The 27,706-nt window shown below is 56.1% G+C and overlaps 3 non-coding genes and 1 pseudogene across 3 annotated transcripts; 3 read left to right on the top strand and 1 right to left on the bottom strand.

Moving 5' to 3' along the window:
• The window catches only part of LOC120375436, a 648,226-nt pseudogene that overhangs the window by 15,710 nt on the left and 604,810 nt on the right, over nucleotides 1–27,706 (bottom strand).
• On the top strand, nucleotides 1,031–1,112 carry TRNAS-AGA. Its single transcript has one exon. It is a non-coding gene; the product is annotated as a tRNA-Ser (tRNA).
• Nucleotides 17,734–17,815, top strand: TRNAS-UGA. Its single transcript has one exon. It is a non-coding gene; the product is annotated as a tRNA-Ser (tRNA).
• Nucleotides 21,311–21,383, top strand: TRNAR-UCU. The gene has a single exon. It is a non-coding gene; the product is annotated as a tRNA-Arg (tRNA).

Consider the following 27,706-nt stretch of genomic DNA (forward strand, 5'->3'; position numbering starts at 1 on the left):
TGCCCGCGCGAGCTCCCACAGACCACGCTGGGGAGAGCCCCCAGCTGCAGGGGAGACGCCCCTGAGTGCCTGGCAGGGCCCAGCTCCTGGCTGACCTGCACTGCTGGGGGTCAGGGGGCTGGGTGACAGGGAGGCGTTGGCTCTGGGGTGGGACTGTCACTTCCCCCCCCTGCCAAGCCAACAGGATCACAGCAAACGAAACCAGCTTGGCCAGCAGGGGAAGAGTTCAGTCCAGGGCCTGGTGCATTCTGGGAGCAGGGGCGGTGCAGAGAAAGGGCAGATAGGGGGCAGCTCTGAACACTCCACGCAGAACTGCCTGTCCTGTCCCGCAGCCCCTGGTACAGGGGCTTTAGCCATAGTTATAATCAGGCCAATAAATTGAAACAAACCCCTGTTAAATCATTGCTCAGCCCGAGTCCTTCACCCACATTCCTTAGGGCATTGGGTGTTTCATTTCCTGCCTCAATTTCACACAGACACAATTTCCTTTGCACAGATCCGTGAACAGCAAAACCTCCCTGTGTCTCTGGTCTGAGCCAGGCATTCGACTCCAGTGAACCCTTCTCTCCAGCCATGGCGATGGTCCGACAGAGGGGACGTGGCCCCTGCATCCCGGGCAGGGAGATAGTGGCTCCGCTCTTTCTTACTGCTGCTGCTGTTAGTCCATGAAACATCAAGGGTGGAATGCAAGGCTGAGTTCACGCGCCAGCCCCCTGAAAAAATTTCAGTGCCCCAGAGAAATCCTGCCTCCTGCTATTGGAATGATGTGCTGGAGATTTGAATGGGAAAGGGACTGTCTGAATTGTCAGAGTGGGGAATGAACAACAATCTACAGCAATGTCGTTCACACAAACACACTCTCATCCTGCTCTAGCCGGAAGGGAAATGGGCAGGAATTCTCGCTGTTCACCCAAGGACACACTTACACTGATGTGCAGCCATGAGTGTGCTGGGGAAGCTGGTCTGAGCAATTTGAAGTGACAATTCAGTGAGAACAGAATCATCATGTAGTAGCACAGCTGTGTATTAAGTAGTTGTGGCCGAGTGGTTAAGGCGATGGACTAGAAATCCATTGGGGTCTCCCTGCGCAGGTTCAAATCCTGCCAGCTACGCAAGCACTGCACTTTTGTTATTATTACTGTAGACTTAGTGCCTGAGCATCCACAGTGCAAACTGAAGCCAGATCTACTTTCACTCTGTTGACACTTATAATGCTGCTGTGGCACTGCTATAGCACTTTGGAGTGGACAGTGACTGGAGGGGTTTTACCATCTCTGTAATAGCTGCATTGACAGAACAATTCTTCCTTTCCTTTAGCACTATCTAACCCGGGCTTAGGTCACCTTAACTATATGGGTTTGGGGGGAGGGGGGATTCACACCCTGAGAGACGTCGCTCTGCCAGTTCAGTGCCCACTGTACACCAGCCCTTAGATCCCTCTTGGTATTTCAATGCAGGCACTGACCTGTGAGAGTAAAACATCAGCTCACAAACACAGAGACTGAATTCCCCACATTTAATCTCGCTGCACTTTCCAGAAAGTCACAAAATTCAATTCACACTTGCTAGGAGAGAGAAAAAATAAGTGACACTAAGTTTTTGGCTTGGTTAAATAAAATTAAATATTTAATTAATATAGTAAAAATATGTCCTGATTCTTCTAACTAACACCACAGCATGAAATAAGAACAGAGACAAATCTTGTCAGTGATGACGAGTGAAGTTTTGCAAATGATCTTCCCATTATTAATTTCCACGCGCCCCATTGGAGGTTTGGGCACCTCCAGTATCACTGCTCTGCGTTCACCTTCCCTAGAATTGTTCTCAGACAGCCCCAAATTTGGAAAATTGTGCAGGTCAGAATGTGAATAGTGACCCGGCTCCTTCCTGCACCTGCTCTACATTGCTCCACAGCAGCTTTTCCCCCTGCAGAGATACCCCAGCACAGCAGTGCAGCCGCCCAGGGTTCAGCAGGCACAGGGGCTGGTGGAGGAGAAAGGATTGTAGATTCTCGCCTGCACTCTGGAGAGGAAGTAATAATTGGAGGGCATTTTGACTCCTCCTCTCTTCAGGGTCCCTGGGCTAGAATTCTACCTTCCACAGGGCCAAATGAGGGGGTGATGCCACTTGGTTAATGAAAACCAGCCCTCCAGGTGAGGCTTGAACTCACAACCTCAGCATAGCTCCTCTCAGCACTGCCCTATAAGTACTGTGCACTAACGAATTGTGCCACTGGAATACCTGTTAATTATGATTTTCTGAGACCCCCTAGGTTGATAAAGCCAAGGCGTGACCCCAAAACATTCTCAGTGGAGTTGAGAGCAGGTAGCGACAAGTGTTGTACTTGGTGGGGTGGATCCTTCTTAAGGGTTCCAGGCACCATTTGACTCATTTGTTCTTCCCTGTGTAATAACAGAGCTGGTTAAGACTCAATGGAGAGTCTTGCTGCAGCCCAACAGATCTGAAATCACTGAGAACCAGCTCTAAGCATTAGTCCTGCTTTGGGACAGTGTCTCTCATGCAAGAAACTGCCCAGTCTGCGCTAGCAGTGAGGCTCCCTCACTAACAGCTGAAATCAGGGAGAGCTGTGTGAAGTGCAGGGCCCCAGGGGTGCCTGAACAGGGGGGAACAACACCCCAGGACTTTTAAAAATGGGAGGGCTCTGCCTTGCCACTTTGTAATGACCGTAAGGGCGAGTGAGGGTGGGGAGGGGATGGAGAGCAGTGAGCGGGAAGTGGGGTCTGGGGGGAAGAGGCAGCACAGGAGCGGGGCCTTGGGGAGAGGGGTGGGGCAGGGGCGTGGAGTTGAGTAGAAGGGATGGGGCTACTGTTCGGGCTCTGGTGGCTGCTACTTTTAGGGAGCCTGTTCCGCTTGTGGTGGGATCACAAGACGCCCCAGAGCAGAGAGGGTGGCCAGCAGAGCGGTGACAGGGGGGAACGGCAAGCGGCCGGCAATGTGGCCAGACAGCGGAGGGAGAAAGGGGCTTTCCCCCCAGGAGGTGAGAGGTGAACTCTGGGTTTTCACTGACCCAGGGCAGCAGCTGTGGGTGAGGTGCAGTGAAGGGAGGGGCACATCCACAGAGCTTCTGGGGTCTGGATTTAGGAGCCTGAGGCAAAAGGCCACTGCCCAGCACACTGTGTTAGGGGGGGTGTTTTGCTCTTAGTGTTGTGTTATGAATCCTGATTGTGGTGTTTTCCCAAGTTAATACAAGGTGATTTTCCTCCTTTTTATTAAAGTTTCTTTTCTACACTCAGTGCGTGTGAGTGGGGAAAGTATCGCCTCTTAGAGGCACCCAGTGGCCAGGGATAGTTTCCCAGGTTACTGGGTGGGGCTTAGGCAGATTGTGTGTTGTATTGTTGAAGAGAAGCCCCAAGCACCCAAACAGGAATTGTAACTTCAACCTTCAGAGTAAGAGCCAGAGGTGCTGCCAGCTGAGCTAGCCAGGCCACTGAAAAGTATTTACTGCTTCCACCACAACCACATTCACATCTATGATCAAAAGGAAAAAACCCCACCCCAGAGTACGCTGGGCCGTGTCCTTCGCCTCAGTTTCTCACCTTGCGGTGTGACAGGCCAATACAATGTTCCTTTAACAGACCCCTCCGCTCTCCTTCCCCAACCCCCACTCCCCTTGGGCAGCAAAGCCCCAGAGGTGGAGGAGGGAAGGGAAGGCATCAAGAGAAACCTCAGCTTCTGCTGCCGACACTCCTCAACTGGCTCTCGGTTTGCCCTGTTCACTCTGGCGCCGCTGCCGCCACGGCATTGTCCTTCACCCTGCTGCTGAGAGCTCCTGTGTCGCCACTTCCCCTGCTGCCACCTGCCTGTCTCCTGCAGCCTCTGCGCCGCCACCTAGTGGGGGAACCTTGATACAAGTGCAGCCTGGGCAGCCTCTGTCATTGCAACACCATGGGCAGGGCGAGAACCGCCAGCTGGGGGACACTAACGCCTCTCCCGCCCCTTCCACCTGAGGCCCCGCCTTCTGCAAACCCCCGCTGGAGCCCAGAGCCCCCACCGCAGCAGCCAGCTCCTGCCCGAGGCTAGTGCCCCAGCCCCATCATGCCCCCAGCCTCCTCCCAGCCCCAGAGTGGGTAGCATGGCCCCAGCCACCCCAGAACCAGAGCTCCAGGAGGGCTGGTTACATGGCCCTGACTCGACCTGCTATTGACTCGTGGCTCTGCGCGGCCGTCAGCCGGGCGGTGGGCCAGGCTGCGGACGTGACTCAGGCTTGGGCCGCATGGCCGTGCTTTCCTGACGAGGCATGAGGCAGGCCAAGAGCTTGCACAGCGTACAGGAAGTGGGAGGAAGGCGTCTTCGGGCCAGCGTGTCCTCCGCTTCTCCCTTGCCGCTTGGGCAGAAGTGGGAAAGGAGAGAAACATACACAACTGAAGATTCTGCACTTGGATTAAGCCCGAGTCCCTGACCTGCAGACTCACAGCTCTGCCGGTGCCCCTTACTCCCGACCCGCAGCCCCTGCTATCCCAGTCCTGACCTCCAGACTCACAGCTTTGCTGGTGCCCCTCACTCCTGACCCGTAGCCCCCTGGGCTCCCTCCAGCTCTGCCGGTGCCCCTCACTCCCGGCCCGCAGCCCCTGCTACCCCAGTCCTGACCTCCAGACTCACAGCTCTGCCGGTGCCCCTCACTCCCGACCCGCAGCCCCTGCTATCCCAGTCCTGACCTCAAGACTCACAGCTCTGTGGGTGCCCCTCACTCCCGACCTGCAGCCCCTGCTATCCCAGTCCTGACCTCCAGAATCACAGCTCTGCTGGTGCCCCTCACTCCCGACCTGCAGCCCCTGCTATCCCAGTCCTGACCTCCAGCCTCAGCTCTGCGGGTGCCCCTCACTCCCGACCCGCAGCCCCTGCTATCCCAGTCCTGACCTGCAGAATCACAGCTCTGCCGGTGCCACTCACTCCCAACCTGCAGCCTCTGATATCCCAGTCCTGACCTGCAGAATCACAGCTCTGCCGGTGCCCCTCACTCCCGACCCGCAGCCCCTGCTATCCCAGTCCTGACCTCAAGACTCTGCTAATGCCCCTCACTCCCGACCCGCAGCCCCTGCTATCCCAGTCCTGACCTGCTGTGATGGAGTAGGGGCTGTCTGTGTGGGGGTTGGGAGAGCCAGGGAGGATTTTAGGTGAGGGACAGGTATTCAGCCTGTACCATGAGCTAGGCGGGGGGAGGGGAGGTCAACACCTTGCCCAGGAGCTAGACAAAGCCAGGAGCCGGCGGGAAGGGGTTGGGTCAGTTTCGATTTGGGGCTTGGGGGGAGAGTTCAGGGAATCCTATGCTGGGATCCCTGCACCCTGAACCCCAGAAGGACTCGATTGAGGGGTCCTGGTTGTGCTGTAGCCTGTATTCCTGTTGTCCAATAAACCTTCTGTTTTACTGGCTGGCTGAGAGTCACTGTGAGTCCCAGGAAGAGGGGTGCAGAGTCGGACTCCCCCACACTCTGTTACAACTGGTGGCAGCGGCGGGACCTACTGCACCCCGTGGACGGTGCTTCCTGCAGTAAGTGACTGGGGACCAGCAAAATGAAGGGGGAACTGATGGGGACCAGGTGGGCTGAAGAGACAGAGAGAGACAGTTTCAGGAGGCGATTAACACCTGGGAGTGTGTGACCAGAGAGGAGGACTTTGCAGTAACAGGGTCCCCCGGGGGGATCGCAGGAGCAGTCCCAGGGGCGGAGGAGTCTGCAGCTCGATCCTGGCAGAGAGGTGGTGACCTGATGAAGGGCTGGTGCACGAGGGGTCTCCCTGGAACCGGTGGGAAGCTGAGAGCACAGGCCGGCGAGTGGCCAGCAGGAAGATGTATGCTAAGCACCTTAAGAGCGACCTGGTGGAGCTGAGCAGGCAGAGGGGGCTGCACATTGGGAGGTCCACCAAAGACCAGCTAATTGCCCAGCTGGAGGAGAAGGATCGCTTGGGTGAACCGAGCCCTGTCCCAGAGGGAAGCCACCCAGTGGACACAGTGTGGGCCCCGGGGCCTGACATGGCTGGGAGGGGCCAGACTGCTGCCGAGGACACCCCGAGACCCTGCCCACCTATACCTAGGGGAGGGGTTGGGGGAAGCCCAGCGAATACCGAGGGCACCTGGACCCTGGCGGCCAGCAGGGGATCGTCCCGGCGGAGCTCCCCGTCCCTGGAACAGATGTGGCTGGAATATGACAGGGAGGCACTCGAGTTAAGGAGGCAAGAACTGAGGGAGCGGGAGAACCAGCGTAAACACGAGGAGAACCAGCGCCAGCGTTAGCTGGCACTGGCCCAGCTGAGAAGCAGCGGGGCCCCGGCTGCGGTGAGTGAGGGGGGACCGAAGCCTACAAAGAGCTTTGATAAAAGCTTCCTGGCCCGGCGTAAGGAGGGGGAGGAGATAGATACCTTCCTGACGGCCTTTGAGAATGCCTGCAAGCTGCACCGGGTTGACCCTGCAGACAGGATCCCGTTTCTCACCCCCTTACTGGACTCCACCGCCGTGGAGGTGTACAGCTGAATGAAAGGGGCGGAGGCAGGGGACTACGAACTGTTCAAACAGGCCCTGCTCCGTGAGTTTGGGCTGACTCCTGAGATGTACCAGAAAAGGTTCCGGAGTCAGCGTAAAACCCGTGAGGTCACATACCTACAACTGGTCAACTGGGCGCAGGGGTATGCCCGCAAGTGGACAGCCGGGGCCCAAACTAAAGAGGACCTGCTTGACCTATTCATACTGGAGCACCTGTATGAGCAGTGCCTGTCTGACCTGAGGCTGTGGTTGATGGACCAGATGCCGGAGAACCCGCAGCACGCAGGCCAGCTGGCCGACCAATTTGTGGACAGTCGGGCAGGGGATAACAGGGAGGAGTCTCGAGGGAGCAGGCCTGCCTCAACGCAGAGAGAAAGTCACCATGGGACCTCCCAGCGGGGCCTATGGAGAACCCCCACCAAAGGGGAACATCCAGCGTCAGGTCCATCCGACCCACTCGAGGGGACCCACGAGACATGGGCTGCTATCACTGTGGCCAATGAGGCCACATACGGGCCCAGTGCCCCAAGCTCAGGGACAGACCGAGCAGACCCAACCCGCAGAGGGTTGACTGGGTAAAGACCCAATCAGATGAGGGGCAACATTCCCAGGAAAGGGGGGCTGGCCGCGTACCACCTGGGAAGGAGGGAGGAGGGCCCCAGGTCTGCTCCTCTGGGGGGCTGGATGCTCCAGTCTCCGGGTTTTTGGGTTACAGGGTGGGCACGGGGCTGCCCCTCCAGAAAGAGTGCCTTGTTCCCCTGGAGGTGGATGGGAGGAAGGTCACTGGGTACTGGGACACGGGCGCAGAGGTGACGCTGTCCCGGCCCGAGGTGGTGGCCCCAGATCGGATGGTGCCCGACACCTACCTGACCGTGAGGGGTGTGAGTGGTACCCCATTCAAGGTGCCCGTGGTGAGGGTGCACCTGAAGTGGGGGGCCAAGGAGGGCCCCAAGGATGTGGGGGTACACCCACATTTGCCCACGGAGGTGTTAATGGGGGGGACCTCGAGGACTGGCCAAGCAACGCCCGGGGTGCCCTGGTCGTGACCCGTAGTCAGAGTCGGCGCAGGGCACTGCGCCCTGACAACGGGGAAGGTACTCTGCCCGAGGTGCCGGACCCTAACCTGGTGGGGAGGGAACGCTCAGGGACACGACCCAGAGAGGCTGCTACCTCAGTCCCAGCTGGTGAGAGAGAGCAGGTCCCCATCCCTGTCCCAGCTGCCGAGTTCCAGGCCAAGTTGCAGAAGGATCCCTCCTTGCGGAAGCTCAGGGACCGGGCTAACCTCAGTGCAGTACAGACCATGAGGAGAGGTTGCAAGGAGAGGTTCCTGTGGGAGAAGGGGTTCCTGTACCGAGAATGGTCTCCCCCCGGGGAAGTGGAGTCATGGGGGAACAGGAGGCAGCTGGTGGTTCCCCAGAAGTTTTGCCACAAGCTCCTGTACCTGGCCCATGACATTCCCCTCGCAGGGCACCAGGGAATCCGGCGCACCAGGCAGAGGCTGCTACAGAACTTTTACTGGCCTGGGGTCTTTACCCATGTTCGACAGTACTGCCAATCATGTGACCCTGCCAGAGGGTGGGAAGGCCCAGGACAAGGGGAAAGCAGCTTTGAGGCCTTTGCCCATCAGAGAAGAACCTTTCCAGAAGGTGGCCATGGACTTAGTGGGACCTCTCAACAAGGCGACCCGGTCGGGGAAGAAATACATCCTGGTGGTGGTAGATTTCGCCACTCGCTACCCTGAGGCGGTGGCCTGGTCCTCTATCGAAGCAGACACCGTGGCAGATGCGCTGCTGACCATTTTCAGCTGGGTGGGGTTCACCAAGGAAGTCTTAACGGACCAGGGGTCCAACTTCATGTCGAGCCTGCTCCAGACCCTGTGGGAGAAATGTGGGTCCGCACAACTGGGCCTCAGCGTATCACCCCAGACCAACGGGCTGGTGGAGAGGTTAAATGGGACGCTAAAGATGATGCTAAAAACATTTAGGAACCAGCACCCACAGGACTGGGACAAGTACTTACCTCACCTGCTGTTCGCGACAGGAGGTACCCCAGGAATCTACCGGGTTCTCGCCTTTTGAACTGTTATATGGGAGGCGGGTAAGGGGGCCCCTGGACCTGATGAGAGACGAATGGGAGGGGAAGGCTGCCCGATGGCGAGTCAGTGGTGGAGTATGTCCTGACCTTCTGGGAAAGACTTGCCAAGCTCATGGGCCTGGCCAGGGAGAATCTGGCCCGAGCCCAGAGGAAGCAGAAGGTCTGAGACGACCGCACGGCGCGGGCCCGCGCTTCGTCACTGGGGACAAGTGATGGTTCTCAGCCCCGTGAGGAAAAACAAACTCCAGGCTGCCTGGGAAGGGCCCTTCAAGGTTATCAAGCAACTAAATGAGGTAAACTATGTGGTGGAGCTGTCTAACCGGGCTCATCACCGCTGGGTGTACCATGTGAATATGATGAAGCCATACTATGACAGGGGGAATGTGGTGTTGGCCGTGTGTGGACATTGGGAGGAGCCGGGAGATGACCCTTTAGTGGATCTATTCCCGGGGACAAAGGCTGGTTCCCCTGGAGGCGATTCCCTCTCTGATCAGCTGACCCTGGCCCAGCAGGCTGAGATCACAGGGGTGCTGCATCTGTACCGACAGCTGTTTTCCAACCAGCCCGGCGCACTAATTTGACTGTCCACCAGGTGGAGACCGGTCACACCCCCCATACAACGCTCCCTTTCGGGTCATAGGAAAACTGCCCAGGACCTAGAAAGAGAGGTCAGGGACATGCTGGCTTTGGGGGTGATCCAGCCATCTTCCAGCCCTTGGGCCTAGCCGCTGGTCCTGGTCCTCAAAAGGGATAGGTCGATCCGGTTCTGTGTGGACTATCGAAAGCTCAATGCCATCACTGTATCTGATGCCAACCCCATGCCCAGGCCTGACGAGCTCCTAGACAAGCTGGGAGGCGCTCGGTACCTCACCACCATGGATCTTACAAAGGGCTACTGGCAAATGCCGCTGGACGCAGATGTCAGGCTGAAATTGGCCTTTATCACCTCTCTGGGGCTCTACGAGTTTCTGACCCTGCCCTTCGGCCTCAAGGGAGCGCCGGCCACCTTCCAGCGTCTGGTGGATCAGCAACTGAGGGGGATGGAGAGTTTTGCCGTGGCGTATATTGACGACATCTGCGTCTTCAGCCAGACCTGGGAGGACCACGTGTCCCAGGTTAAACAAGTGCTGAACCAACTCCGAGAGGCTGGGCTAACCGCAAAGGCTGAGAAGTGCAAGGTGGGGATGGCTGAAGTATCTTACCTGGGCCATCGGGTGGGGAGCGGCTGCCTAAAGCCGGAACCAGCCAAGGTGGAGGTGATCAGAGACTGGCCCGCTCCCAAACCAAGAAGCAGGTCCAGGCCTTTATTGGGATGGCGGGGTACTATCGAAGGTTCGTGCCCCACTTTACCGCCATAGCTGCCCCCATCACTGAGCTGTGCAAGAAGGGGAAGCCAGACAAGGTGGTCTGGACCGAGGAGTGCCAGCAGGCTCTCTAGGCGCTGAAGGAGGCTCTGCTCAGTGGCCCAGTTCTGGCAAATTCAGACTTTGACAAGCCCTTTATGGTGTTCACTGACGCCTCAGACACGGGGCTGGGGATGGTGTTGATGCAGGAGGATGAAAAGGGGGAGAGACACCCCATCGTGTAACTGAGCAAGAAGTTGCTATCCCGGGAGCAGAACTACGCGGCCATCGAGAAGGAATGCCTGGCCATGGTGTGGGCCCTTAAGAAACTGGAGCCATATCTCTTTGGGCACCACTTCACCGAGTACACCGACCACTCTCTTCCTGACCTGGCTGCACCAGATGAAAGGAGCTAACGCCAAGCTCCTGAGGTGGAGCCTGCTCCTGCAGGACTACGACATGGACATGGTCCACGTGAAGGGAAGTGCCAACCTGATAGCAGACGCGCTGTCCCGGAGAGGGGGCCCTGAACTTCCCCGGGTCACTGGACAGAGTGACCCCACTCAGTTCAGTCTCAAAAGGGGGAGAGATGTGATGGAGTAGGGGCTGTCTGTGGGGGGGTGGGGGGAGACGGGGAGGACGTTAGGTGAGGGACAGGTATTCAGCCTGTAGCCTGAGCTAGGCTGGGGGGAGGGGAGGTCAACATCTCTGCCAGGGGAGCTAGACAAAGGAGAGAGCCGAGTGGAGAGGGGGAGTCAGTTTCGATTTAGGGCTGGGTGAGGGGAGTTCAGAGAATCCTAGGCTGGGATCCAAGCACCCTGAACCACAGAAGGGCCAGATTGAGAGGTCCTGGCTCTGCCCACAAGCTCTGCTGTAGCCTGTGTTCCTGTGTCCAATAAACCTTCTGTTTTACTGGCTGGCTGAAAATCACTGTGAGTCCCAGGAAGAGGGGTGCAGAGTCGGACTCCCCCGCACTCCAAGAGGCAGCGGGGATCAATGCTCACGTCCTCCAGCGGCAAGGAAGCCGTGGGACCTCTCCTGGCTTTGTTTGGGTTAGAGGAAAGTGGTGAAGATAAGAACGGCCCTCCTGGGTGAGACCGATGGTCCATCTAGGCCACTATCACGTCTTCTGACAGTAACCGATGCCAGGCGCTTCAGAGGCAATGGCCAGAGCAGGCAATCGTCAAGTGATCTATCCCTGCGTTGTCTTCTGAAGCTTGGTGCTTGTTTCAGGGGCTAACTCTCAGCCCAGACACACTCCAGGGAGGGAGCGTTGGTGTTTGCGCCGAGGAGCGTGGCTGGGACTCGGACCCCCTTCCCCATCTCTGGGTAGCGCCCCTCCCCCATTTCAGGCTGTGTTCTGCTTAAGGCCACAGAGCCCTTGCCTTTTTTTGCCCGGTGCCTGAGAGTCAGGCCAGCTGCGGGGAATTAGCTCAAGCGGCAGAGCGCTCGCTTTGCGTGCGAGAGGTAGTGGGGGACGCTGCCCGCATTCTCCGAGCCTGTCGACTAAGGGCTCCTGATGAGCGTGGTGGACAGGAGAGCCGGCCATCTGACTTTTGGCCTTGCTGCCCGTAGCAGTCAGGCCGAAAAATCAAAAGCCACCCTCCCCAGGCCCACAGCCACCCAGGGGCTCCTCTGCACCAGGGCCGGCTTTAGGAAGCGCGGGGCTTGTACTCACCGGGTGGTGCTCCATCTCTTTGGCGGCAGGTCCTTCGCTCACTCCAGGTCTTTGGCGGCACTGAAGGACCCGCCGAAGACCCAGAGCGCTGCCAGGCGAGTAAAAATTAAAGAGGCGCCTCTAGCCAGGGAAGGATTCTCACTTAGGCGCGGGGCCCGATTCGGAGGAATTGGTGGAATAGGCCTAAAGCCGGCCCTGCTCTGCACCATCTTGCCTGAGCGAGTGGAAGTGGAGCCTGGAACTGAGCTGAGGCGCTGAGGGTTATTTGCTCTGCGCGCTTCACACGGAGGTAAAAACACGGGGCACAGATCTTTGAGCACAAGCCTTGTCCTGAGGAATGGAGGGGGCTGCACAAAGAGAGACCGGCTCTCCCTGGCGGGGCTGCAGCGGCTCTTCACAGGGTCAGTGCCACTGGCAATTAGTACCAGAGTTTTGAAAGCCTCCTTTTCTGGCCTGGTTCCCCTCTCTTTAGGAGACTGGCGGCCCCAAACTTCCCAGAAACCATCATCGCGAGGCCAACCTGAGCACAGACACCTGCTCAGCACCCCGGGGTGCAGCCCTGAACTCCGGCAATCAGCTACGCTCAGCTGCCCACCCAACAAGCGTTACATGAAGGAGCCTTCGTGCCCCGCGTGTTCAGGTCGCTCCCAGCGCCAGCTTTAAACTCCGCTGCTCAGTTCTAAGCTTTGGCCACACGGGGACAGCCCGGAGCTCAGCCAGCGCCTCCCGTTGCTGGTTGCGTTTCCCACTCCTCGTGGCAGGTTCACACCGCGCAGGCAGATCTCTGAATCGGAGCCGAACCGTTCCCCAAATCCAGCGCTTTAGCAGCAGCTTTGCTAGGAAAGCGCTGACGTCCCCAAGTAAAGTAAGAGCCAGAGCGCTGTGTCCAGGATCTTCTTTTGGGCCCCTCACCGTGGTGTCTGTCAGGCGCAAGGAGAAACCAGGGAAATGTTTTCATGGTGTTTAAGGGCAGAAGGGGCCATTAGCTCAGCTAGTCTGACCCCCAAATAACACAGAATTACACCATGACACGTATTGATCCCACAGACCTTAGATAGATCAAAGCGTTTCAGCACTCAGGAAGGAGGCTAAACTGGGTGCCAGAGGCAGCGAACAAGGGGCCCCCAAGGCAATGGCAGGGAACTGACGAGGTGAAATATGCCCCGATGATCCCAGCAGGCGACCCACCCCCATGCTGCAGAGGTGGGAGTCCCTGTTCCTCCTGCCCTTAAGAATCTCTGGTGGTAAGTGGGTCCCCCCAGTTCCCCAGATAAGAATCCTCCATGTGGTTTCCCTGGCTTCACCTCCAGATAAGAACATTGTGTGGAGGGGGGTGGGAGGAAGGTTGTCTGGCAGATCTGTAAAGGGGACTGTGTCTCCTGTCTGGCCCAGGCTCCTGGGAGGAAGTGATCTCAGTGTGTCTGGCTGTCTCCATTCCTCCCACCCATAAGAATCCCTGGTGTGTGGGTGCACCCTAGACCATTAAGGATCTCTGGTGGGTGGGTGTCTCTCTCGCCCTAGTCAGGATCTCTGGGGCATGGCTGTATAAAAAGAGACTTTGACTCACCCAGGCTGGGCTGCCATCATGGAACAGACCAGGTCCTTCTGTGGAGGTTTTGCGTTCCTCCAAGGACGTGATCTCAGTGTGTATGGGTGTCCCTGTCCCTTCAACCCTTAACAATCCCTGGTGCGTGGGTGCACTGGGCCCCATTATAATCCCCTCTGTCTTACCCCCCATGAGGGATCCGGTGGATGTGGGGGTTCTCCATGCTACTGGGGGTGTCTGGTGCCCCTGTCCCTCCTGGTTAATAGTGGAGTGTGTGGGTGTCCCCCAGCTCATTAAGGATCCGTTGTGCGGATGCCCCTGTTCTTCTCATTAAGAATGGTGCAACGGAGCATATGGGTGTGTCCCCCACCCCATGAACTAGCTCCTGTGTGTGGTTCCCCTGCCCCCATCCAGGCTCTGTGGTGTGTGGGTGTCGCTGTTCCTCTTTTCAAGATCCGTGTTGCTTGGGTGCGTCTCTAACCCGCAAGTCAGATTCCCAGCGTGGGTGCTCCCATCCCCCACTCCAGGCTCTGCGGGGTAGGGGTGTCTAAAAAGAGACCGTGTCTCACTGTCTTGCCCAGGCTACACTGCAGGGGCTATTCACAGGTGCAATCCCACTACTGATCAGCACAGGAGTTTTGACCTGCTCTGTTTCCAACCTGGGCCGGTTCACCCCTCCTTAGGCAACCTGGAGACCCCAAGTTTCCCTGGGATCACCATATTGATGCTGAACTTAGTGCGGACACCCAATCGGCACAGCCCCCTGCAGCCTAGAACTCCTGAGCTCAAGCGATCCGCCGGCCTCAGCCTCCCCAGGAGCTGGGATCACAGGCACCAGCCACGGGGCCCGGCTTGTTTTACAGCCTGGCAGCTGGAGCTTTAAACACTGCTTGTGAGCTCTGTGCCTGGGCCAGACGGGGACAGCCTGGAACTGGGAAATGCTCCTGCTTCCCCCGCCCCCGTCTCATGTCGAGCTGGAGGCGCCGCTGTCCTCCCAGGTAAGATCTCGGATGTTTCGGTGCCCCCCATCCCCCGTCCAGGTGTCCGGGTACCTCTGCCCCCCATACAGAATCCTGGATGTGTGGGTGTCCGTCCCTCTGCAGAGGATCCCGGAGTGTGGATGCCCTTGTCCCCCCCTACAAGATCCTGGGTGTGTGGGTGCCACTCTCCCCCCCGTAGATCTCTGGTGGGTGGGTCCCCAGGGTGTGAGTGCTCCCATCCCCCGATACAGGCTGGGGGGGGGTATAACTGGCTCTCCCTGTCCTGCCCAGGCTGTGCTACAGCAGCTGTTCACAGGGGCAGCAACCCCACTGTCAACCTGCAGCTTTAACCTGCTCCAGGGGTGACCTGCTTCACCCTCCTGTGGGAGCCCGGGGACCCCGAACTTCCCAGAATCACCTGATTGATGCCGAGCTTAGCACAGACACCGGCTCAGCATGGCAGGGTGCTGCCCTGAGCCCTGACAATCAGCTGCCCTCCGCCTCCTGCTGCACAGCGAGGATCCCACGCGAGAGGCTTTGGGCCCAGTTTGTTCAGGAGCGTCCCAGGCTCCAGCTGTAAACTCTGCTGGTCAGTTCTGATCTTTGGCCACACGGGGGCGGCACTAACGGTCCCATCTAAACGCTGTTTGCGTTTGACCCTTCGGATCGCAGATTGTAACCCGTGGGCAGATCTCTGAGTGCAGCCAGATCCCTCCCCAAACTGAACATTGAAGCAGCAGCTCCCATTGGAAAGATCAGGATTTTTGCCTTTAAAAACAAGGGAAATATCTGCAGCGAGAGACTGAAGAAGCTCAATTGATTTCATTGACTCCATGAATGTTCCTCTGTGTCCCCCTAGGAGTCATGCCCCACATTTTGCGGACCACTGAATCCTACTCGCTAAGCAGGGGCTAGTGATGCCAAAGCTCAGGGAAAGGGAGAACAAGTGCGGGGCCCCCAGCACTGGAGCCCTGTGACGGGGCTGCAGGAGAGGGCAATGGCTGGTGGCCCAGGAGTTAAGGGCAAAGGGGGCACAGGAGGGGGCAGGAGTTAGGGGTGAAGGAGGTGCAAGGGTTGGGAGTGCAGGAGCTAGCGGTAAAGGGGGAGTGGGGATCGTCCAGGGGCAATGGGGAAGTGCCAAAGTACAAGCTTTGCCCAGGGCACCATTTTCCCTAATGCTGGTCTGAGCAAACAATTGGAAATGACCCTTCAGTGAGACCAGAACCATAGTGTAGAAAAGCCCCTCTGTTAAGTGGTGGTGGCTGAGGGCTTAGGGAGATGGGTTAGAAAACAACAGCCACTTGTCTGTGGAGGTTTGATTCTTGCCTGCTAGGCCAGGCTGGGGTGTGGTGTCTCCATGGCTGTACTTCCAGTGTCTGATCTGCCACAGGGAGCCAAGTCTAGACATACTCAGTGGCTCTATGCCAGGGTTCCTCAAACTTCCTTTCACTATAACCCCTTTTTGCCAAAAAACTTACTACATGACCCTAGAAAGACACACCAAGCCCCTCTACACTGAGCACAGGCAGACGAGACAAAGCCTGAGCCCTGCCCCAGTTGGGGGAGGGCAAAACCAGAGCTTGAGGGATTCAGCCCTGGGTGGTGGGGCACAGATTTTGGTTTCAGCCCCAGGCACCAACAAGTCTAATGCCAGCCCTTGCGACCCCATTAAAACAGGGTTATGACCCACTTTGGGGTCTTGCCCCACAATTTGAGAACCACTGCTCTAGGCTGATGGGAGAGAGTTTTCCTGGGGGTGTAGTTAATCCACTTCCCAAGAGGTGGCAGCTATGTCAGTGGGAGAAGCTATATCGGTGGGTGTGCAAGCTGTGGTGTTTACCACATTTAAGAAGTTTAATCAAACCCCATTTTGAAAACCACCTGTGGTCCGGGAATGGCAAAGGAGCTTGATGAATCAGGGTTTGTCCTTCAAAGTCCTGGACATCACGATTCCATACTCCTGTTGTCATTGGGGATATTGCTCAGTGTTAGAGTGCTTAACTGCAGTTTTCACGTAGTCCTCAGTTCAAACCCCCGTGTTCTCTTATAACCTTCTTTCTTTTTTTAAAAAAAGTTAAACATTTTCATTTCCATTCTCCATTATGTTCAGGGGCTCCTCTATACAGGAGTGCTTGATATTAATGTAAACACTCAACATTTTGCTGTCCAAATGCATAAAAACCTAGCAAAGCTGTCCATCACAAAGGCCTTTTGCAGGACCTCAGACTATTGGTCCAAGGTGGTGGGGAGGTGGTGACCTCACAGAGAGATGCTGACATCAGCCAGGCAGGACGGGGGTGAGGGGCCAGGGAAACTTCAGAGACCCCTGTGGCTTTGCTTCAGCAAGTCTCCTTCTCCAGGTCTCTCTTTGAGGACTGAGAGAGTATTCGGGTTCACGGACGTGAGTGCCAGGAGGAAGCTTCTTCGAGTTTTCTCCTTCCCTTTTCCTGATTTTACTAGAAAACAGCCATCCCTGTTTAGAGGTTGAAGCCTCCTCGAGGTTTGAAACCTGTTCAGTCTGATCCATCTGGTGACAGTTGAATTCTAGGCATGGAAAACACGAAATTAAGGAGGCAGAATTTTATTCCGCACCTGGGATTTTGTCCCTTAGAATCACTGGGGTCATTAGGGTTTGTCCTTTCTGTTTCACCTTTTCCTCCATCCATCCATCCCTCCCTCCTTTCTCTTTGTCTCTTGCTTCTTTTGTCCTTTCACCTGTTCCCCTCCCATCACCAGGAGTGGTGTGTGTGTGTGTGTGTGTATGTGTGTGTTGCGGGGGAGTGCTCTGCAGCTCCCACTGTGGGAGGTCCACCCAAAAATGTGGGGCTGAAATAGTGCTCGGGCAGTGATCCCCACCGGTGACCTGGGCCATCCTTTGGGCTCTCTGGTGAGAACCCTTAGCCTCCCGTCCTCAGTCTCTACCCTGATTGGCTGAGCAGGGGGTTATTGACAGGGAGGAGATTCAGGTCCTTGTTGTTCTCTTTTAAGACCAAGGAAATAAGTCATAACCACTTATATGTTTGACAAATTTTGCTGCTTTGCTGCATTAATGGTCTCTGAGCAGTTCATGATTCTCTCTAACATTGCAGTTCTCCTCAAATACTTGCTGAATAATTACTGTGAACTGTTGTTGGTGTGGAGCTCATCTGAGAGCACTTTATTCAGGTCATTCAGTGTTTGAAATTCACGATCTGATGGTTAGTTTCAAAATCAGGGCTCTTGGGTCCTATTCCCAACTCTGCCACTGGCTGACTGTGTGACCTAAGACAAGTCAATTCTCCTTTCTCAGCCTCAGCTTCTCCCTCTCTCAAGTAGGGATAATGATGATCCGCTCCTACCTAGCTCAAGGTGGGTGGAGGATGGGGATCCATTGGAGAGTGTCACTAGGAGTATCAGAGGGGCCGTGTTAGTCTGGATTTGTAAAAGCAGCAAAGACTCCTGTGGCACCTGGCTAAGCACACAGAACAAACCCCAAATCCCCCCTGTGCTTTGGGAGCCAGGTTTGCTGTGGGAATTCTGTAGTTCAGATGACTTCACACCTGGGCATTGGGATTATTTACCAGTTTCTCTGGCATTGGGGCAATTTTGTGCTCACAGCTGTGATGGCCGAGTGGTTAAGGCGTTGGACTTGAAATCCAATAGGGTTCCCCTGCGCAGGTTCAAATCCTGTTCACAGCGAGGCCTGCGTTTTAGCCAGTCTCTCACCCAGGCAATACCTCTGTACAACCCCCTGAGACACTCTCAATTCTCTCCCCACCCCAAGGAAATCCTGTTCTGCTCCTTTCATAGAGATCCCTGGGACACCCCCTCACACTGTGTCCCTGAGGGGTCAGGCAAACTCTCAGCGCCTGAAGCCTCTGCCACTCATCTGGTGCCCCATAGATCAGCCATAGCCCTGGTTCTGCTCCTCTCTCTAGGGTGTGAAAGGAGCTGACTCAGCGACTCCATGGGAGCTACGGGGCTGCAGAACCAACAGAGAGAAAAAAAGGTGCTCAGTGCCCACTGGCAGCCAGCTTCCCCCCCCCCCCCCACTACAGGCCTTGCTGACAAGCTCCTCACACTTGCCAGTGATCAGCTGTTCAGTGGGGTGCAGGAGGCGCTGGGGGGGAGGGGGAGGAGCAGGGAGAGTGGGAGAGGGAAAGGAATGGGGCAGGAAGGTGCATGGCGGGAAGAGGTGGGAGAGGGGTGGGGTCTTGGGGGAAGGGGTGGAGTGGGGGCAGGGCCTGGGGAGGAAAGGGGGGAGTTGTTCCGGGCCGGCCCTGAAGGGAAGCACCGACTATCACAGTGACAATACAACTGACCAGCCTTGCGGGGGAGGCTGAGGGAGATCCGCACTCACCAGGTCTCTTCTCTCCCCCACGGTGAGCCAGACACTGCTCTCTCCTGGCTCTCACTCTAGCAGCTGGACGCCAAGGAGCCATTTCCCACAGGAAGTGCATTGAGTGCCCTGTGGTGCTGGGGGCTGGTGCTGCTGCTGCCTGTGGGGCTGGCAGGGGGGCTGATGTCTGCACAGACTCTCAGCTGCCAGGCCGGAGGGGGCACTTGGGACCTTACCAGACTGGCTCAGTGAAGATGGGGGGTTGACAGAGCAATACAGACGCTCTCCAGAGCACGGAGCAGCAGCCACCCATGCAGCCAGGCAATGAGCATTTCCCACAGCCTGGAGCCAAGGGGGAGGCGGCAGCTGCTGTTCCAGCTCCTCGGGACAGGCCCTGTCAGCCAACAGCCACTTCTTACTCCCCACAGCTAAGGGCTCCGGGTTCCTCCGGTGGGGGTGTGGAGCAGCCGTTTGTTTTCCTGTTCGCACTCCTCTGCGGTGTGAAAATCGGGGAGGGGAGGCAGAAGCCCCTCTTCCCTCCCGACATGACGCCCAGTGGGGGAAGCCAGGACAACGGGGGCGGCAAGTGGTGGCCAGACTCTCACTGCCAGGGTCTAGTCTAGCTCAGGGTCCAGCTCAACTTCCTCCCCACACCACTGGCCCCCAGTCCCCTTCTACCACCAGGTCAACCCGGGCACTAGGGCAGGAACGGGGTGAGGCAGCAAGTCAAGCTGAGCAAGGCAGGCAAAAGCGAGTCTTGTCTTCATGGGCCGCTCCCAATGACGTCCTTTTTGTGTGCAACTGCTGCAAAAATATCCCGGGCAGAGAAGCAACAGGCCAAAATGTCCCTACATAGCTGTTGAAGTAGCTCAGTTGAGAGAGCATTAGACTGAAAATCTAAAGGTTTCTGGTTCAATCCCAGGGTTTGGCAGGTCTTTTCTTCCCTCCTTGTGCAGTGGTGGCTTGTTCTCTGGGAACACAGTTGTGTCTGCACCCAAGGTGAGCAGTGCTGCCCTAGAGGACTTAGGGGGTCTGGAACAAAGCAATTTTGGGGGCCCCTTCCATTAAAAAAAAGGTGCAATACTGTATTCTCCTGGGGCCTGGGGCAAATTGCCCCACTTGCCTCCCCTCTGGGTGGCACTGAAGGTGAATCTCTGATCTTGGGCTCTGCAGTAGGAAAACATAGAATGGGCTTCTGCCCCTAGTTGGCCCACCTGACCTTTAACAAGGAGAGATGGGAGCTGCCTTTCCCAATATGGCAGGAAGAGAGTGAGGCAGGGGGACCCTCAGGAATGGTGTCACAGGGGGTGCTGGGCAGTGACAGGCAGGGATTGGGGATGGAAGCTCCTCTGTGCAGCTGAGTGAGGACAGTACCAGGGAAGGGGCATGTGTGAAAGTGGCCATGTGGAAGGGATTTGGGGGCCCAGGAGGTGGCACTTGATGTTCATTGCCTTGGAGCAGCTGGACTTGGCCATGGTGGGTGTTCAGGAAATGCACATTAACAACTCTAGGGTAGCTTGATGGGCAGAGGGTGATTGGAGGAAGGGCCTCCTGGCCAGGGAAGAATGATGGGGCTGGAGTCTTGTTCTTCACGTTGGCGGTGCGAGTACAGAAGGGGCTGGAGCTCCAACCAGGGAGGGCATTACTGGTGGGCTTTGTGCTCTGTGGCACTGGTTACTGCTATATTAGTGTGTATGGTCCCCAGTTAAGGCATGAGAGGGAAGATCAAAGGCTCCCTTCCTCTGGACTGCATGATGTTTGTTGTTGGGAGGGGGGGTTAATTGTGTCAGCCGGCCTGAGCACCGCTGGTCCCGTTTTTCCAACCTTCAGAAGAAACATTTTCACAATGAGCACTACCTGGCGCAGGTCTGTAGTGAGGTCGGCTTAGAGGAGCTCACTCCAGCCACAGAGGGGTTCACCTTTCTGCGGGGACAGACCAGGACTCGCATTGACCGGATTTATGCTTAGCTTTTGTGTCTTTAGCGTGTTGCTTCTCAGATTCTTTCTTGGCCTGACTTGTTACACTTTGACACTTAACAGGCCAGAGTTTGTGCACCTTCCTATTATCCTCACTAGGATCTGATTTCCAAATTTTGAGGAATGACTTTTTGCCTCTAACAGCGTCCATTACTCTGCCATGAACCTAGAGTGGCGTTCTGCTGGTCCTCCTATTGTCGTTTCTGATTTAGGGCAAACGTTTCATCTGAGCCTCTAATTGCGGCGGTTTTAAACAGTCTGCATGCTGCTTGCAGGCACCTAACACTTGTGACAGCAGCTCCTTTTAATTCTGATCCAACCATCTATACTTATGCCGATAGGTTGACTTTAGGTCTTTAACTTTGAGCGGTAGCTGAGAAGATGGTAAATTGGGCAGAAACCCATTCGACAAACCTCTTCATTTCCTTGTTATTTCCTGACTTCTTCATTCATCGCCTTTTCCTTATTTCCTGGCTGAGGCGGCGGCCTGCCAGGGAGCTCCCTGGCACCTCTGGCTGCCTGGGCTGAAGGCAAGAGGCAGGCCTGGGTGTGGTGAGGGCCTCCTTTCCCGTAATTAGGCCGCACTGCTTCCTGGTCCCTTTTTCCCACCCACACCGGCAGGCGGCTGCTGTGGGAGAACACGAGGGAGGCTCTCGGGATGCTAGGCAGCGCTGTGTGTGTGGCTGTCAGGGGAAAGAGCCTTCTTCTCTAAAGATGGCTGGCAGAAAGGTGGTGCTCAGCTCTGTAAGTGACCTGCCCAGTAGCCTCGCTGCCAGGGGATGCAGACATTTCTGTAAGGTGCAGAAAGAGGGTATTTGGCTTCCAAGTTAATATGAGAAATATGCATTTAGGAGATGGAATTTCCCTTTTTTCACAGGGCCCCAGTGGCCTAATGGACAAGGCAATGGCTTTCTAAGTCAGAGATTGTGGGTTCAAGTCCCATCTGGGGTGAAAAACTCCCTCTACGTTGCAAGGAAACCTTGGCCTTATTTTCACCAAGGAAGCTGGGAAATGTTTGAACACAAAATACTGGATCTTGGGAAAAATCCCCCAGAAATGGCATCTTGACAAATGCTTTCTAAACCCCTCAGTAGCAAACAGTTAATACTAGTGTTTGTCTGAGACTAGAGGGAAGGGGAGTGTTTACTCTGACACCTCAGTGAGTGAAACAGAGGGAAAGAGCAAGGCTGTTCTGAAAGAGAATGGATCTGTCTGGAGACAAAGCAGCCCCTGAGAATGAGCAATGGTGTGAAAAGAAGGGGTTCAAATGGGTGTTAGATGTAAGTTAGTGTTAGAGGGTTTATCCTTCACCTCCAATTACTGGGTCTGTCTTGCGTACACACAGAGCAGCAATACCCAGAGTCCGAAGATGCAAACAATTAGATGTTTATTGGGTTGAATTTCCAGCAAGCAATGATTCCAGTTTCCTTCCTCAGTGTCCCCATCCCAGCCCTGACGCCACAGAGCCTTGCCTGTGTCCCTGTTCCCATTCTCCCCCTTAGCAAAGCATAGGACATATGGTGACACATTTCCTGATAGGGCCAGGCATCAAGGTGGAAGGTGTTGATATTCCATTTGTCCCACTGCCCTGTGCGTAGTGCAGTGCCCTGCACCTTCTCTCGTACGGGGCTGCCACACCTGTTCCAATTAGTGTTCCAGACTTCCCACTATAGTGGGCCTGGGAAGGTTGGGTCCAGGTTGTCTAGTACAGGGGGGAGGGGCTTACTCCATTACTTCTAGGTTATTTTCACAGGCAACGTAACACAAGTATACTTAGCAATACACCAGCCGCTGTAACAATCCACAGCAACACCGAGAGACCTGAGCACTAGCCGCATGGTCCAACATCCTGGCCACCACCGAAACACCTCCTCTCCTCCTTCGACGGGGTCAAGCCCTTAACATGTCCAGTTGCTGGCAGCTGCAATACGCTGCTGCTGCAGGTTTTCGTGCTTTTGTCCATAGCATAAGTCCATTGAATGTCCACAGAGAAATGGGTTATTGTCCAAACCAGCTTAACCACATGGTGTAGAATCAGGCTGTATGCGCTGGTTCGATTATTCACAGCAGTAAGATTCACAGATCTATCTGTGCGCCAAAGCCCAGAGAGCAGCGTGTAGTGTGGAATTTGGTTAGGGGCTGGTGTAATTGTGCCCCCAGTAATATGTACATTTCCAGCAAAACACCTCATACACAGTACACCCAATTGTCCACCCCTTGCCACGGGCCATTGGGTGTGCTCCTCTACGGCCATCAGGGAGGGGCACATTCAAACATCTTCTCTGGATTTACACCATTTTACACACCCCTCCATTGATTCCCAGCGAGCAAATCCCCTTCTCATTATTCCCATAGGGCTTGTGGGGCCCACCTCAGCTGCCGATTCACTTCCAGATACCACGGTAGCTATTACACAGGTGCTGGCCTCCTAGTCGAGCATTTTGAATGTCCACACACATCTTCCCCCAGGTCAGCCTTTTGAAGCCATCCCCACCCATGTCATGAGGTTTTCTGTTCATTGAAACACAACAATGCTAACAACAAGACAAACACCACAGACAAACAACACAAAACATAGATTCATGGTATTCTGGGTTAGTCTTTTGCTGGCACCAGCTTGCTTGTAGAGTGTCTGAAAAACAAAAGAAACAGTTTCCACACACACCCCTGGTGGGGACAGATTAGTGCTTAATAATAATAATACCACTTCCTTTTACAAATTTCCTTGCTAATTGCAGGAAAAACAGAATTCCCTCCAGGCTGTCCTTATTTTGTTCTATAGTCAGATAGTGAATTACCCCACTCGCTGGTCATTTATGAAATTCATGAGGTGGTGTGCCTCAGTTTCCCCTCTTGTACAACAGACCCAGTTTGCAATAGTTTCTCTGCTGTACCAAGCTTTAAGTTTATCCTCAGGTAACAGCTGAGAGACAGCTTTATATTTAGCTTTAGCACTGTACATACACACACACACTCCTTAGGGTTAACCTGTCCCCCTTATTTTCAGGCTTGACTTGTTTTTTCACCTCCCTTTCCTGGAGGGCCACAATCTGAGTCTTCCAGTAGCTTGTTTGCTGACCAGATGTATTTATTATTTGCAGCTCCTTTGTGCTGCCACTGATGGGCAGTTCTCTCCTTCCCCCATCAGCTAGGTCATTTGCATTCACCCCGGCTTTCGGGCTTGGCTTTTGGATCCAAAGCCATCAGCAGCTCAGAGACTTAAAAGGGACACAATCAACTTCCACCGGAGTTCTGATTACTTTCCACTTTCATCTTCTGCTTCAAAACACACAGATCTGAAAAAGAAACCACAGCCTATTGTGGCTCCCTTTGGAGCCCTAATAGGGTTTGAATTAAGTACCATGTTTTGTTTGCATTTCTTTTACCCCTTCTCCAATATACACTGCACACGTCCTGGGAAAATGCACATTCCTTCCATAGTTTAACCTTCATAACATTATGTTACAAAACATAAGTCTCACTTTAGGTTTTTAAAACCTGACACAATTACACACAACATTTTGTTTTGTCTAACATCCCTTGCACTGCAATAATTTTTTTTTTACACAACTGTACCCCGATTACACGTCCATCTTGTACAACCAGAGACAGCCAGGGGCAGGCACGTTAAGTGCCAATAGAAACCCCGGACATTCCTTTAGTGATTTTGCTTACATTACCCAGGAGTCAAATCATTTTGATGAGATTATCTCTCCGCCTGCTGCCTGCAGCCGTCCCTATAGACCATTTCTGTGGACAAAGGGCCCATTTCCTCAGAATGGCTGTGAAGGCTTCTCAGGACAAAACTTTACCTGACCCTCTTGTATAATTTAATTACTAAGCTTCCATCCAACAGGAGTGCACAGAGCTGCACATACAGTTACATTTATATAACTGGGTTTTATTATTAAACCAAAAACTGCCTTCTTGTAACACCACAACTGTTGGCTTTTGCTATTTCCACAACTCCCAAATGTTTACTTTCCTCCAAACTCTGTATTATTAATTTTTGCAAAGCCCTGGGCGGCTGCACTGCAGTGCTGGGGTGACTCTGCAGGGGGAGAAGCTGCTGTGGAGCAATGTAGAGCAGGTGCAGGAAGGAGCCGGGGTCACTATTCACATTCTGAACTGCACAGTTTTCCAAATTTGGGAATGTCCGAGAACAATTCTAAGGGGAAGGTGAATGCAGAGCAGTGACACTGGAGATGCCCAGACCTCCAATGGGGGCGGTGTGGAAATTAATAATGGGAAGAGCATTTGCGAAATTAGTCGTCACTGACAAGATTTGTCTCTGTTCTCATTTCACATTGTGGTGTTGTTTAGCAGAATCAAGACATAGTTTTACTGTATTAATTAAACACGTAATTTTATTTAACCAAGCCAAAAACTTAGTGTCACTTATTTTTTCTCTGTCCTAGCAAGAACTAAATGAATTTTGTGACTTTCTGGAAAGTGCAGCGAGATTAAATGTGGGGAATTCAGTCTCTGTGTTTGGAGCTGATATTTTCATCTCACAGGTCAGTGCCTGCATTGAAATACCCAGAGGGATCTAAGGGCTGGTGTACGCTGGGCACAGGGGTGTTTGCCAAAGGGGCGGGGCCTCAGGTGGAAGGGGCGGGGCAGGGTGTTAGTCTCCCCCAGCTGGCGGTTCACGCCCTGCCCATGGTGTTGCAATGACAGAGGCTGCCCAGGCTGCACTTGTAGCGAGATTCCCCCACTAGGTGGCCGCGCAGAGGCTGCAGGAGACGGGCAGGTGGCAGCAGGGGAAGTGGCGACACAGGAGCTCTCAGCAGCAGGGTGATGGACAATGCCGTGGAGCAGCAGCGACGCAGAGTGAACAGGGCAAACCGAGAGCCAGTTGAAGGAGTGTCGGCAGCAGAAGCTGAGGTTTCTCTTGATGCCTTCCCTTCCCTCCCCCACCCCTGGGGCTTTGCTGCCCAAGGGGATTGGGGGTTGGGGGAGGAGAGTGGAGGGGTCTGTTGAAGGAACATTGGATTGGCCTGTCACACCGCAAGGTGAGAAACTGAGGCACAGCACTGCCCAGCGTACTCTGGGGTGGGGGGTTGCTTATGAGCGTAGATTTGAATGTGGTTGTGGGGTTTTCCCAAACTCAGGCTTGATTCTCTTTCTCTTTTAATAGAAGTTCTCATTGGCTCTCCACCCACGCAGAGCTGGGGAGTGGGGGCGTGTTGCCTTTTCCCCAGGCTGAAAGGTGACACCTGCCTGGCGAGTGAGGGTCGGTTTGGGTGACCCCCACTCAGGGCAGGCTCAGGGCGGGTCTCTGACCTTTACTCAGCCCAGGAGGAGTTTTTTGCACTAACATCCCAAGTGTGCAAGTCCGTCCCCGCAGAGCAGCCCCATAGGGTGACCTTGAAGAAACTGTGGAAAACGGGACGGGGGTGGGGGGTAATAGGCTCCTATATAAGAAAAAGTCCTCCCAGACCGGCCTGTCCCTTTAAAAACGGGACATCTGGTCACCCTGGAGCAGCCCCGCACTCCTGCTCCCCGGTTGGTGCGTTTGTGACCCGGGGGCTGAAGCCGACGCGAGAAAGGGAAGGGAGCGAGCTGGGAGCTCTCCGGCGCCACCTGCTGGGAGCAGAGGGCAATGACTGAGCGACGTCCTGGCTAATTTAAATATCACCTGGTTCTCTGCCGGGTGGCTCCACTGGAGAGCTGGGGCGTGGCCTGAGCGTGGCAGCACCTTATTTGCATATTAAAAGCGGCAGTTTGGGGCCATTGGGGTAAAATAGGAGTAAGTTTTGGGGTTGGGCCCCACATGTTTAGTGCAGGCTGTGGGGAGCCGGGCTGAGCAGAGCCTGCCCCGATGGGGAGTGTGGTCACCCTGAGCTGGGAGCGTGTGGCCAGACATGGGAAGGGGCTGGGGGGTGGGTGGTTGTGGGAAGCAAAAAGTGTTTCCCCCGTTTTTGGTGCCTGGGCGGGGTTCTCGTTACCTAATGCAGAGCAGCGGTGGGGGAGGGGAATTGAGACTCTGTTTGGGGGGGTTGCTGGAGGGGGCGCTACACGAGCCACCCGGCGCTGGCTGCTGCTGTGGGGCATAGGACAGGTGGGGGCGGGGCTATCTGGGTCCTTGAGATGAGGGGCGGTTCCTGATTGGGTGGTGCTGGCCTGCCTAGTGTTTTATGACAGCTGATCTCCCATTGGCCCTCGCGCGGGGCGGGTCTCTGAAAGCTGGTCTCCCATTGGGCCCTCCCCACCTGACGGTTCTGACAGGCTCAGCTCCCATTGGTGACGTTGTCTGACAGCGATGCGGGGCGGAGCCGCCAGGGCCTTGTGCGCTCAGAGCTCAGCGCCGCCCGCGAGAAGCGGCGCGAGGCCGCGCGGGGCGGGTCCCGCTGCCGGGCGGAGGGACCGAGACCGCAGCCGCGGCGCCGCCTCCCGCCTGGCGCGAAGCCGCAGCGCCGGGGGGGTCACAGGGCGCGAGGCGCTTCCGCGCGCGGCTGTTTCCTGCCGGTCGCGGGGTGACGGGTCCTGCCCGGGGCGGCCGCGGGGTCCCGATGGCAGCGGGGGGCTCTGGCGTCCGCCCGCCCGCGGCGGCTGGGAGCTGCGGGGCCACCTGCACTGGCCGGGGGCTGCGGCTCCTCCTCACCCGCCCCCGGTGACTGGGAGCCCGGGCTCTGCCTGCGGTGTCTGAGCCCCGGGGCTCCTCTCCTGCCCGGGGCGGCCGGGAGCTCCCGGGCTGCAGCTCCTCCTCACCCCGGTGACTGGGAGCTCCGGGCTCTGCCTGCGGTGTCTGAGCGCCGGGGCTCCTCTCCTGCCCGGGCGGCCGGGAGCTCCCGGGCTGCGGCTTCTCCTCACCCGCCCCGGTGACCGGGAGCCCGGGCTCTGCCTGCGGTGTCTGAGCGCCGGGGCTCCTCTCCTGCCCGGGCGGCCGGGAGCTCCCGGGCTGCGGCTCCTGCTCAGCCCCCGCCCGGTGACTGGGAGCTCCGGGCTCTGCCTGCGGTGTCTGAGCGCCGGGGGCTCCTCTCCTGCCCGGGCGGCCGGGAGCTCCCGGGCTGCGGCTCCTCCTCCCCGGTGACTGGGAGCTCCCGGCTCTGCCTGCGGTGTCTGAGCGCCGGGGCTCCTCTCCTGCCCGGGCGGCCGGGAGCTCCCGGGGCTGCGGCTTCTCTCACCCCGGTGACTGGGCGCTCCCGGCTCGGCCTGCGGTGTCTGAGCGCCGGGGCTCCTCCTGCCCGGGCGGCCGGAGCTCCCGGGCTGCGGCTTCTCCTCACCCGCCCCGGTGACCGGGAGCTCCGGGCTCTGCCTGCGGTGTCTGA

This window comes from Mauremys reevesii, linkage group 12, assembly GCF_016161935.1.
Source record: "Mauremys reevesii isolate NIE-2019 linkage group 12, ASM1616193v1, whole genome shotgun sequence".
NCBI classification, from domain to species: domain Eukaryota; kingdom Metazoa; phylum Chordata; order Testudines; family Geoemydidae; genus Mauremys; species Mauremys reevesii.